The sequence below is a fragment of the Anguilla rostrata genome, unplaced genomic scaffold, assembly GCF_018555375.3.
Source record: "Anguilla rostrata isolate EN2019 unplaced genomic scaffold, ASM1855537v3 scaf0967, whole genome shotgun sequence".
Classification (NCBI taxonomy): domain Eukaryota; kingdom Metazoa; phylum Chordata; class Actinopteri; order Anguilliformes; family Anguillidae; genus Anguilla; species Anguilla rostrata.
In genome coordinates, this window is record NW_026986327.1 from 1 (window position 1) to 12,220 (window position 12,220).

Here is a 12,220-nt window from a genome sequence, read left to right on the forward strand (position 1 = left end):
TGACCCATTCCCACCAGTCCCGCCCAGACCCAAACATCTGCCTCATATCCCTCCATCCCCCATAGGCCTCCCTATATCCCTCCACAAAATTCTTCTCCCTCAACACACTCACATTCAGCTTCCAGAAACCCCTTCCGAAAGCCAGCACTCCCATCCCCAGCTTACTTCTCACCCAGTGATGGTCAGAAAACCACACTGGGGAGATCTCCGAAGCTGCCACCACTACGTTCTGTGGAGCGAATATAAAATCAATCCTGCTGGTCGCTCCCCTTGAGTTCCCCCAGGTTGCCCCTCCCCCCCCCGGATTGGCTTTTTTAAAAGTGTCCTGCAACGAAAAATTGTTCACCATCTTACACAGGTGCCCCAAACTAAAATCCCCCGTGCCCTCAAAAGAAACGTTGAAATCCCCACCCACCACCAGGACCCTATTTGTGAGGCAGACGGCCTCCATGTCCCCAAACACCTCCCTCCTCCCCCCCGGCTCTGCCGGTGCATACACATTACATTACATTACATTACAGGCATTTGGCAGACGCTCTTATCCAGAGCGACGTACAACAAAGTGTATAACCATAACCAGGAACAAGTATGACGAAACCCCTAGAGAGAAGTACCGGTCCAAGTACAGGGAACAACCGCATAGTTCAACTTGGACCCTGATGGTTAAACTGATTAACACTAAAAACGAGAACGGCAACAACGCAATCTATGGAAAAATAAAAATAAAAATAAATAAAAATACAAGTAGTCGTTAAGACAGTTGATGCGCCTAAGTCACTTATGAAACAGCTGCCTAGTTACAACCCTAAGTTTAGTCATTTACAGGGGGGAAGGGAGGGATGGGAGAGGTGCAGCCTGAAGAGGTGGGTCTTCAGTCGTCGTTTGAAATGGGTCACAGTCTCAGCTGTTCTGACCTCCACAGGGAGGTCATTCCACCATCGTGGGGCCAGAACAGACAGGAGACGTGTTCTGGAAGTGCAGGTGCGAAGAGGGGGAGGTGCTAGGCGTCCTGAGGTAGCAGAACGGAGGGATCTGGCTGGCATGTAGGGTTTGAATATCTTGTGAAGGTATGCTGGGCTGATCCCTTGACTGCCTGGTATGCTAGGACCAATGTTTTAAATTTGATGCGAGCTGTAACAGGCAGCCAGTGGAGGGTAGTGAGCAGGGAGTTACGTGGAGTGTCTGGGGAGGTTGAAGACCAGACGAGCCGCAGCATTCTGAATGAGCTGCAGGGGTCTGGTGGCAGATGCCGGTAGTCCAGCCAGAAGAGAGTTGCAGTAGTCCAGGCGGGATAGAATCATTGCTTGGACCAGGAGCTGGGTTGAGTAGGTGGTGAGAAAGGGGCGGATTCTGCGGATGTTGTATAGGAAAAATCTGCATGCCCGGGTTACTGCTGCAATGTTGTTGGAGAGGGACAGCATGTTGTCCATCATCACTCCGAGATTCTTGGCGCAGGGTGATGTCACTACGGTGTCCCCTAAGGAAATGGAAAAGTCGAGGAGGGGAGAGGATAGAGCAGGAATAAAGATTAGCTCCGTCTTTCCCGGGTTGAGCTTCAGGTGGTGATTGTCCATCCAGCTCTGTATGTCCCTCAGGCAAGCGGAGATGCGGGCAGGGACCTGTGTGTCCGATGGGGAGAAGGAGAGAAAGAGTTGCGTGTCGTCGGCATAGGAGTGATAGGACAAGCCATGGGCAGATATTACAGGGCCAAGGGATCTGGTGTACATGGAGAAGAGAAGGGGACCAAGGACTGAGCCCTGGGGAACTCCGGTGGTGAGGGGACGGGGTGGTGATACCTTACCCGCCCAGGCAACCTGGAAGGAACGGTCAGAGAGGTAGGACTCAATCCAGTCAAGGACTGTGCCGCGGATCCCTGTTGCTGCCAGGGAGGACAGGAGGGTAGAGTGGTCCACAGTGTCAAATGCAGCGGAGAGGTCTAGAAGAACACATAGCAGCCTGAGCTGCAGTCCTTTCCAGTCTGCATCCACTGCTAATACCCTCCCTTGCACTACTGAAAAAACCTCCCCAATACAAAAATCCCACCCTTTAAACAAAATCCCTACCCCCGAGGAATGCACCCCCCCACTCCCCATCTAGAATTCCCCTTTGTCCACTCCCCTGAAAACCTTTCAGAGTCTTCCCTGTCCCTTAAATAGGCCTCTTGAACAAAACACACGTCGAAATGAACTGTGGCTAAATACATAAATACGGCTCTTCTTTTGTTACTGTCCTGTAACCCCCTCACATTTACAGTAAGTGCCGTTAAGTAATTATCAGCCTTTGTCATTTAATGAAACGAAAAAAGAAAGCCCCCCAAATTAAAATCACGGTCTGACTTCTGAGGGCAGAGCCCCAGCCTCCTCCTTCCCTACCCCGGCACCAACCTCCGCCTCGTCCAAAGACACACAGGCAGAGGCGTTCGGAGATGTAGGAGGGGTATAGCTATGCTTGTCGCTGACTGGAGAAAGTAGCAACGCTACCTCTCCCCCGCTGCATGCTCCACTCACTCCCTCCTCCCCACCCTCCCCCCTAGCTAAGCCCTCCCCCTTCCTCACCAGCCGCAGTTCTGGAACGTCCCGTCTCCTCACTGTCCCCCCACCTCAGTGGGGAGAAGCAGTTCTTCAGGGCCACAGTCCCTGAAAGTGGAAGTCCTGAAAAAGGCCCCGACACCGCAGGTGACACCTGCGGTTCCTCCGCCTTCCTCAGGGCCTTCCGCCGACGCTTCCCCTTCGCCACCTTACCGTCCGCCTCTCCCTCAGCGGGGCTCTCCTCAGACCCCTTGCTTTTCTGCACCCGCTGCCTCCTGGCTGACTGGCCCATGACACCCTCCATCTCCTCCTCGCCCACCCCCACCCCCTCAGCGCCACCAGCTTGCTCCGCCTTTCTCCCCCCCCACAGGTGCCCCCTTTGTTACTGGAGGAACCACTTCCACAGCCGCTCCCGCATTCTCTTCGTCCCCCTGCTCCACTCTCTGCTGCCCAGGGCCCACTTCCTGACGGTCAGGGTGTTTGTGAGCATCGCCAGGACGGCCCCTCCCCGCAGCCGCACTTGCGTACGTCCTCGTCGACGTCGTCCCCGGGCAGCCGTTGAAAAGGTGCCCCTCCGCTCCACAGCCATGACATCTCTTCGGGTCTGGGCAGGCCATGACAGTGTGCCCGCTCTTCCCACAGTTCCTGAATTCTATCTGTGAGCAATTCTCCGCCACATGCCCAAACCGCCTGCACTGCCTGCAGAAAAGAGGCTGGCCTGAGTAATAAAGATATCCACGGTCAGCCCCTATGGTGAAATAAGCCGACGGATGCAGAAGCCCATCATGGCCCCCTGGATCCTCCTTCAAGAAAACCCGGAACTGGCGCTTTCCGTTCCAGATCCCGAATCCATCCCTCAGCCATCTCGCTCCCACCAACACTTGCCCGTACCTTGAGAGGAAGAAGCCGAGCTTCTCATCCCCAACGTAGGAATTGTAAGTATGGATTGTGATGATCTTGTAGTTCCTCCTTTCCAGCGAGGACACAGCGAACAGCACCAGTGGCTCTTCCATCTGTTTTTCCAAGCACCTCCTGTACGTTTCATCAAAAGCTGCCGCCGAAATGAAGGTGAGGTCGAAAGCCCTGGCCGCCATATTCTGTTGCAAGCAGAAAACAGCTCCAGGATCCACCTTCAAAATGTCAATCAGCACCCCCTTGGTAAACTCTCCTCGTTCCATCATCTTGCCTCTTTCAGCAGTCCAGGTGAATCGGATTGTATTCCGCAGCCCAGCTCCAGCTGGCTGAAACAGCGTCCCCTTCTGAGCCATTGTAGATCGCAGTCTTCAGGTAACGCACCATCCAAATCCCAGCCAAAAGGCCGAGAAGCGATGGCCTGAAAATTGGCCACAGCTGGCCGCCACCGCCCAGGGGGCCGGGAATCCGATCGCGGGGTCCGGCCGGACCCAGTCCCCGCTCGACATTGGTCTGGGGCCCCCTCAACGCTTCCCCCGGGACCTCTGGCCGTCACCTCAGCTCCACCCACAAAGCCCCACGTCCCCTGCCACGGTAGCTACCTACATGCTGAAGGCTCTTATCGCTGTTTAATTGCACGAGCACTCGCAGAACAGTGTAATTACCTAGCTAAGCAAGCAAGGAGACAGTCCACACTCTAGAACACATGTACCTGACAAGTCACAAACCAGGGACACATGGCAACAAGTCATCAACAAGCTCTCTTAAGAACAGAAAAGTCGCCCCGTCCGGCGGACGGAGCATCCAAAAATAGCACAAACTCAGGAGTGTTCCTCTCCACGGAAATCTTTAGTAAAAGGCGAAAGATTTGTGCGTGATGAAGAGAAACCCGAGCACACGTGGCCTCTCGCCATCACCAGCCGCCGTAGGCCCTCCCGGCCCGGAGCCGCAGGCCCGGAGTTGTCCCCCCGCGCGTTATCCGCGGAAGAGGGAGAGGAGACGCTATAACCGCCCGACTGGCAGAGGGCGCAAGCGAGCCACGGACCGCTGCAAACCGGCTCGCTAGCTGACTTACTTAACCAACTTCACTCACCCAGCTAGCTGACAAAGAATGATAGAAAGTAAGAAAGATAGAAAGAACGAAAGAAAGACACACGATAATACTATTTCTTTTATTTAAAAAAAAAAAAAAAAAAAAAAAACCCCACAAGGACTCAGTTGCTTGTCTACTCCATGAAGAAGAAGAAGAAAAAAGCAGCAGCAGCAGCAGCATTCGCCCTTCCTTTGCACCCAAAAATAGAGGCGCACCGTTCCCGGACGTACTGCAATACCGGGTCGATGCGTGGAGCGAAGGGAGCAAGCTCCTTCTCCGACTCCCAGTCTCAAAAATCCGTTTAATATGTAGTGTATCAGATATTAAACTGATAAGAACAGATTTAAAAAAAAAAAAAAAAATTTTTATTCACACACCAATACTGCACTCAATACTTACTCAAAACCCCCCTTTTCCCCCATTGTTTAGATTATATGTATGTGCACAAACTCACCTTTTCCTCTTTCCCTTCCAAACAAACCCCATAGTGCCAAAACCCTCCATTTCCGCCCCTTCCCGCTCACAAGTCCCAATGTCCCAAAGTCCATCGCTTCCATTTTGAAACAGAACAGGGCACAACCATGACAACACAAAATCTACACAATCACATCACTGGTTTCCACCATTCCCATGCTGCATGAAAACCCCACTGCAGCACCTCCTACTGAAAACGCCACTGTATATCCGCTTTCACCATCTCCCTCACCCCCCTCACCGTCCACCCTTGCTTCACCACCCCCCTCTCTCCCCGCACCCCCCACAACTTCTGCTTCACCAAACTGATCAATAGAAGAACCAAAAGTTTCTCTCTTCCCTTCTTCCTCCACAGTCCCTCCCCATAACACACCCTTTCCCAACTTAAATCCCCCAAATCACTATACATCCTCCCCATTAAACCCCAGACTTCCTGTGCAAATTTACAATTCCAGAACACATGCTGCACAGTTTCCTCTTCCTCCCCACAACCCACCCTCGAACAACACCGGTTTCTTGTTAGTCCGTGTCTGTATAGCACATCTCTGACTGGCAGTCTACCATAGGCAACAAGCCAGTTTAAGTCCTTTAACCTGTTGCCTATCATTTTTGGCTGCACAGTAGCCCAGACTTCTCTCCCCACCCCGACCCCTGTTCCTCCAACCGGCTGCAGCTTTCCTCTTAAAGCCTTGTATAGCCTTCTATGCTGCAGTACCATTTCCTTATCCCTGCATTCTACATGTCTCCTTGCCCATCGTCCCACCTGCACATAATGGGCAGGGGCCTCCTCCCCCCTCGGCACCCTATTATCCCACCCCACCAGAAATCGCACGTACCCCGAAAACCAAAACCGAATGAAATACTGAAATTTGTGAGTCCTTTGCCTTGTTAAAGCCACACACAGGTTGCAGAAAAACAACACATCTAACTTTAATGGGAGATTAGGCACATCCCTCCCCCCATCCTCTATCATCATGTACATAATATCCCTCCTCACATATTCGTAGCCCCCCCATATAAACTTATAAACTGCCCTTGTCAGCTCTCTCCTGAGCCGCACCGGCAATGGAAACTGTTACGTGCCAGGTTTGTTTTTTTCTTTTTTTTCTTTTCTTTTCATTATTCCGTGAAGTCTGCTACGGGTCACTCCGCAATTGGTGAAGAAGAGGGAAGAGTGCGTTGTTTCCCCCCCAATCCTCTGCTGCGGACCTGCCTGGCGGCCAATGAGGAACAGACCCACACCTATATATATAGCGAATATTGTCAGTTACACCCCAGTGACTTGGATTTGAATGTTAGTTGCCTCCTGTATTACTATTGTGACTTCGTGCTATTTTGACTTCTCTGTATCGATCGTAGTTTCTGAAAAGACTTCGAGTTTGGGTTTGCGTCTCTGGTTTGGTTGCTGGTTTTGTGTTGGGTTAGGAGTGGGATTTAAGTAGGTGTTTGTTTTCTTAACTGTCACTGTTAGTTTCACTTGTGTATATATATATATAAGGAGTGGGATTTAGGTAGGTGTTTGTTTTCTTAACTTTCACTGTTAGTTTCACTTGTGTATATGTATATATAGATACGGGCGTGTACCACCCTTGTATGTTTTTGTTCAGTTTAGAATAGCCAGTGTAGTTAGTTAGGTTCGGAAGATTTTCGGGTTTCAGTTAGTTAGTTTCTTTCATTTCTAGAATTGTTAATAGCTTATACATTTCTGTTTTGGTTATCTTCTTTTGTTTGGTACCGCCCAGTGTTTCCCCTCCTGTTTGTTCATTGTATAGATAATTAATTGTGTAAATAAAATTTAATCTTTAATGATCATTCATTTTTTTACTCCCCTGTACCCCTAGACCACAATGGGGACGTAACAAAACACATAACCCAAGTACACCAGTACCGGCAAAATGTCTTCTTTTACCACCAGCACCTTTCCGCTGATGGTCAAGCGCCTAACCGCCCACAAGCCCAATTTGGTCTTCACCCGAGCTAGGCGCTTCTCCCAATTCCTCTCCAAACTCTACTCTTAAAATTTTGATCGGCCCTTCACAGACCTGTAAACCGCTCAATCCCTCCACCCTACCTTTCCACGCCCCAAAATACTTTAACCATGACTTGCCTACATTCACAGAGGCTCCTGCCCCCCTTGCAAATTCCCCTATCACCTCCATCGCCCGACTAACACTCTGATCATCTTCCATGAACAGAGTTGCATCGTCAGCGTACTGCGCGATCTTAAGCACAGCCCCTCCTGCCCCAGGAATCGGCACACCCCTGATCTCCCTGCTCCTTCTGATCGCCTCTGCCATTGGTTCCACATACAAAACAAAAAGGAGAGGCGACAAAGGACACCCCTGCCTTACCCCTCCCCTCTGCCACACCATCTCCCCAAAATGTCCATTTACCCCCACCCGACTGCCCACCCCCCTGTACATGAGTTCCAACCACCGTAAAAACCCTGCACCAAAACCAAACCGTGCTAACACCCGAAACAAAAAATTGTGCTGTACCCTATCAAAGGCCTTCTCCATATCTACGCTGACTAACATTAGAGGAAGACCCCGCTCCTCCACCCAACACAGCACATCCCTCGTCAATTGCAAGTTCCACGTTGCTGAGCGTCCCTCCACCCCACATGTTTGGTCCTCCCCCACCAAAAACGGCATAGCCAGCCTCAACCTCCCTGCCAGTGCCCTCGCGATTACCTTGTAGTCCACCCCTAGCAGTGTTATTGGCCTCCAGTTTCTCAGGTCCAACGCATCCCCCTTCTTGTGTAAGAGAGAGACAACTCCCTCCCGCATTGAAGGTGTTAGCTCCCCCTTATCAAAAATTTCCCTCACCACATCTAAAAAATCGGGCCCCACTAGCTCCCAGAACTTAGCATAAAATTCCTTCGGAAGGCCGTCTTTGCCTGGTACCTTCCCATTCTTCATTCCCCCCAGCGCCTGTTTAAGCTCCTCTAAACTAAAAGGCATCTCTAATGTTGCTTTCACCCCCTCTGGCACCTTTTCCTCTACCAACCCTATAAACCTCTCCCCTGCCCTCCCATCCACCCTCCTCTCCTCAAACAGGTCCCTATAAAATTCAGTGGCAACCCTAACCATTTCTACAGTCCCTGTACGTACCCTCCCTTCCACATTCCTTAACCCTACCATCACCCCTGCTCATGCACCCCTTCATTCTCCCACTCTCCTCACCTCATCCATAAACAGGAAAGGAACCTCATTTTGAGACCCCGGAGCCACCATGCCTTCATCGTACGCAGATGTGGACATTGGTGAAAGGAGGTCCCATTCCAGACTGTCCGCGCTCCCGATCCCCACTGACCCCTCTGAGTCTGAGACAAAGTCCGATGCCAGCACGGCCAGCCTCACCTTTTTTGCCTTACCTTCTTCCCTGCTCCCCTCCATAGCAACCAACGGATGTGCCTCCTCCACCTCCTCTGCCCAGTCCACCACCAGGCCCCGCTTGAGACCTGCTTCCTTATCCATCTCCATTGACTCAAAGGAAAATATGCCTGCTCCATCTGCCACCACTTCTTCCTCCCCCACAGCTTCTGCAGTAGGGGGCGTCACAACCGCAACCTCCTTCACCCTCTCACCCGTCTCCTCCGCCTCCTGGTTCCGTCCCCCTGCTTCTCCACCTTTGCTGCTGTAGAAGGCGCCTCAGGTGCCAATTGTGCACCCTTCTGCCCCTGGTCCAGCTCCGTGCCTTGCGTTCCTGAGACCACCCGTTCCACTCTCTCCTCACCACCCGAGGGCGCCGACTCCGACCTTGCCGCCTCTGCATATGTGCGCCGCCGATTCGGGCAGTCCCGTAACAGGTGCTCCCGACTGCCGCACAGGTCACACACACGCCCCCTGGGGCAATCCCTGGCTGCATGGCCCTCTCCTCCACAAGCCGAGCAAACAAAGGACTTGCAATCGCTTGCCATATGCCCATACTTTAAACATTTGCGACAATACGTTGGTAACCCAGCATATGTCAGATAGCCCTGGTCAGGCCCAATTGAAAAAACAGCTGGCAGGTGCCGCACCCCCCCAAAAGCATCCTGATCTCTTCGCAGCCTCACCAAAAATTGTCTCTTCCCACTCCAGACCCCAAAACTATTTTTGATTTTCACTTCTGGCCTCAGCACAGTACAATAACAGCCCAAAAAAAGCTCAATATCCCTCGCTGGAACAAACGGGTTGTACATGAGGAGAGTCACCATTCTAACATCATTGGAAAACAAAGGCTCCAAAGTAATCCCTTGCAAAGCCTGATGAGCTCTAATTGTTTTAAAACGTTCAAAAACTTCTAAACATAAATTCTCACTATCCAAAGTGACATCAAAAAGGCCTCTTTTCTGGAAATCTTAAATGCAAAACATTCTTCCTACCTCCACCTTGCGAACAACTCGCGAAACAACCGAATGATGACAAAACGCAGATCCACTTTCTCCCTATAGGGGATATCCACGCAAATCCGGAGTGTATTTCTTCGTTGCACTCCACTTCCCAAAGTTGCCGGCACGGGATCCGCTATGGTTTCCGGTTTCCTCCTTCTTCTCCTTGATCGCTTTCTAAAGTGAAATTCTCTTGATAAGAACAGATTTTTTTTTTCTTTTATTCACTCAGCTCAGATATACTCCCTCCATGTTTGAACGATCCCCAAAACCAAAGTTCAAGATGTAAAACTCTGATTCTCAGCCTGCTTCACGCTCAGAGGGAAAAGCCAGAACTCTTCATAGTGAATCATCAACATTTACATGTTACATTTAACATTGACCATTGCACAGAGTAGCCAAAACCCATTCATATGCCCTGATTACCAATCTTATTTATACCCAACTCCAGGGAATGAAGTCCTAATGAAGTACTTCATATTAGCCTTTACCGAACCAACACAAAATAACAATAAAATGGAAAACAAACAAACTTAACATTTTATTGCAATGAGGAAAAGGCCCGACCTAGGTTCCCCCATTTGCTCTGCACCCAATCCCACCCCCTGACTTCCCCTTCCATCCTCACCCTATCAGCTACCTTCCCCCGAAACCTATAAAATAGCTGAGAGGATGTCAGAATTCTGACTCGCTTGCCCACCACCGCCATCCTATCCTCCCAAAGTACCACTTTACCATACCCTAATATGTCCCACAATAAAGCAGATCTTTCCAAGGCCCAAACCCCTTTCCCCACCATAACCATCTGCTTTGACAAGGCGATTGTCAGCCCTGCCCCATGTATCATGTCCTGTACAAGTTCCCAATACTCAGCAGCAAAAGTACATTCCCACAGCGCGTGCAGAACTGTTTCTATCTCCCCACACCCCCTGGACACAGGGGGCTCTGCGAACAGCCATGCCTATGAAGCACTTCAAGCACCGGCAGCCATCCCCAGGCACAGCGCCAGTGGAGATCTTTAACTGCTCCCGGAGCAGTACCATCACTCAGTCTTTCCCAATCCACTCCTAGGGGAACGCCAGCCACATGAGTACCTTGTCCAGCTGCCAAGATGGCATACCAGACCCAATGTTGCACTAGAGTTTCCTTTGTCAAAGCTGACGCATCTCTCCGCAAGGTACTCACCACTGCCTTGTAACCCGGAGACAGTTCCTCTGCACGCGGAGCCGTATGGGTCAAAGGCACTAATTTACGCAAAATGTTTGCCAGGTACAGTCTAACAAAATAAAAACATTTATGCGGTGCGTTCCCTAACAAAATCCTACAAGCAAAACTTGCATACAACACCTCTAGTTTTAGGGGGATTCTTGGGACATCCAGTCCTCCGTTCCTCAGCGGCAAATACATGATCTCCCTACTGACGTATTCGTACTTGTCAGCCCACAGGAATTGAAAAACTGCCCTTGTTATCGCAAGCTTCACCCTAGCCGGGACCGGGAACACATATGCAAGGTGGAGCAGGAGCGGTAACACCACCGACTTCACTACTACCACTCTCCCTGATAGCGATAACTGTCGCTGAGACCACAATCCCAGACATGTCCGCAGCACTCCCAATCTAGCCTCCCAATTCTGCCCTGCACTGTCCCGTGGAAAAAACCGGATAACCAGAACCTTCAGTCCCCCTTCACACTGGCCAAAGGCTCCACAATCCCCAACTTCTTCCGTCCATCGGCTACAAAAGAGAACCGATGACTTCTCCATGTTCACCTTTGATCCCGTGCCCGAAGCAAACATCTCAGTGACCTCTCTAATATGCCTCAGTGATCTAATGGAAGTCACGAAAATAGTGTCATCGGCGTACTGGAGAATTTTCAGCTGCTCACCTGCCGCATCGGGGATAGGCAGCCCATCTATCGCAGGGTCACCCCTCACTAGCTCTGAGAATGGCTCCATGAACAGGACGTAAAGCAGTGGCGAAAGAGGGCACCGCTGCCTCACCCCACCAACCTGCTCCACTGCCTCACCCAAGAAGCCATTAATCCGCACACTGCTATAGACCTGTCTATACAGTGTGTGCAGCCAACTAAGAAAGAGAGGTCCAATCCCAAGACGCTTCAGTACCCTAAATAGAAACCTGTGCTGAACTCCGTCAAAAGCTTTTTCTTGGTTGATACTAACCACCGCTATAGGTAAACTCCTGTCCTCCACCCAATCCAGGACGTCCCTCATTAGCAACAGGTTCCACGTACATGAACGCCCTGGGACCCTGCACGTCTGATCTTGGCTCACTAACCTGCTCATTACTCCCTTTAGGCGGAGGGTTGCAACCTTTGCCAAGATCTTATAATCTGTCGTGAGCAAGGTTAGGGGCCGCCAATTCTTTAGCTCTGCCCGATTCCCTGATTTAAATAGAAGTGCTACTATCCCTTTCCTCACGGAGTCAGCTAATAACCCTCTCTCCAAGATGGTCTTATAGACTTCTAATAATTCAGGCCCCAGTAATTCCCAAAAAGTGACGTAAAATTCTTTGGGAAGCCCATCATGGCCTGGTGTCCGTCCGTCCCTCATTGATCTCACAGCCTCCGTTACTTCCCCCATCATCAAGGGTACTTCCAAAGACTGAAACCCCTCCTCCCCCAGTCTATTCCCTACGCAGTCCAGAAGGGCTGCCTCAACCTCCGGATCGCACTCATGCCGACAGAAAAGGTCTGAAAAGAAGTCTTTCGCTGTGTCCAACATTGCCTGTGTCTCTGTGACAAGGCCTCCAGTGCCCACCAGACCATGCATGAAGGAGGCATTACGCCTCGCCTTAACAGCTTGAAAGAAAAAGGCTGT

General features: G+C 50.9%; 1 non-coding gene and 2 pseudogenes across 1 annotated transcript; all 3 read right to left on the bottom strand.

Moving 5' to 3' along the window:
* Nucleotides 1-4,220: 4,220 nt before the first annotated feature.
* LOC135246911 (U5 spliceosomal RNA) lies at nt 4,221-4,337 on the bottom strand. Its single transcript, XR_010328018.1, has one exon. It is a non-coding gene; the product is annotated as a U5 spliceosomal RNA (small nuclear RNA).
* A 400-nt stretch (nt 4,338-4,737) lies between these two features.
* Nucleotides 4,738-4,896, bottom strand: LOC135246918 (U2 spliceosomal RNA; annotated as a pseudogene).
* A 4,709-nt stretch (nt 4,897-9,605) lies between these two features.
* On the bottom strand, nt 9,606-9,784 carry LOC135246910 (small nucleolar RNA U3; annotated as a pseudogene).
* Between the last annotated feature and the right edge of the window lie 2,436 nt (nt 9,785-12,220).